The sequence below is a fragment of the Penaeus monodon genome, chromosome 29, assembly GCF_015228065.2.
Source record: "Penaeus monodon isolate SGIC_2016 chromosome 29, NSTDA_Pmon_1, whole genome shotgun sequence".
Taxonomy (NCBI): Eukaryota; Metazoa; Arthropoda; class Malacostraca; order Decapoda; family Penaeidae; genus Penaeus; species Penaeus monodon.
In genome coordinates this window covers 2,018,935-2,019,257 of record NC_051414.1, presented here as the reverse complement: position 1 = coordinate 2,019,257, position 323 = coordinate 2,018,935, and positions in this window count along the sequence as shown.

Genomic DNA, 323 nt, shown 5'->3' with positions numbered 1-323 from the left:
AGAAAAGTACATAACAAAAAGGTAAGAGACAAAGATTTCGAGAAAAAAAAAATCTTACATTTTGAAAAAATCTAGCAACGAAAAAATGACAAATGCAATAAATAAACGATCCCCCGCGTCAGACTGCTGATGAACCTCGGCCATTGTCGATTTTCGAGCCTGATTTGCCTAAGCTCACAACTGATCCTTGTATTCATGTTGTCGACAATGGATTTTAAAGTTTTAACATATACTTTTTTTTCTCTCTACGTTGTCAGATTTCTGTTGAGCTTAAACAGGCGCCAAAAGTATTACCTTTCATATAATTTTTGAAACAATAGTAT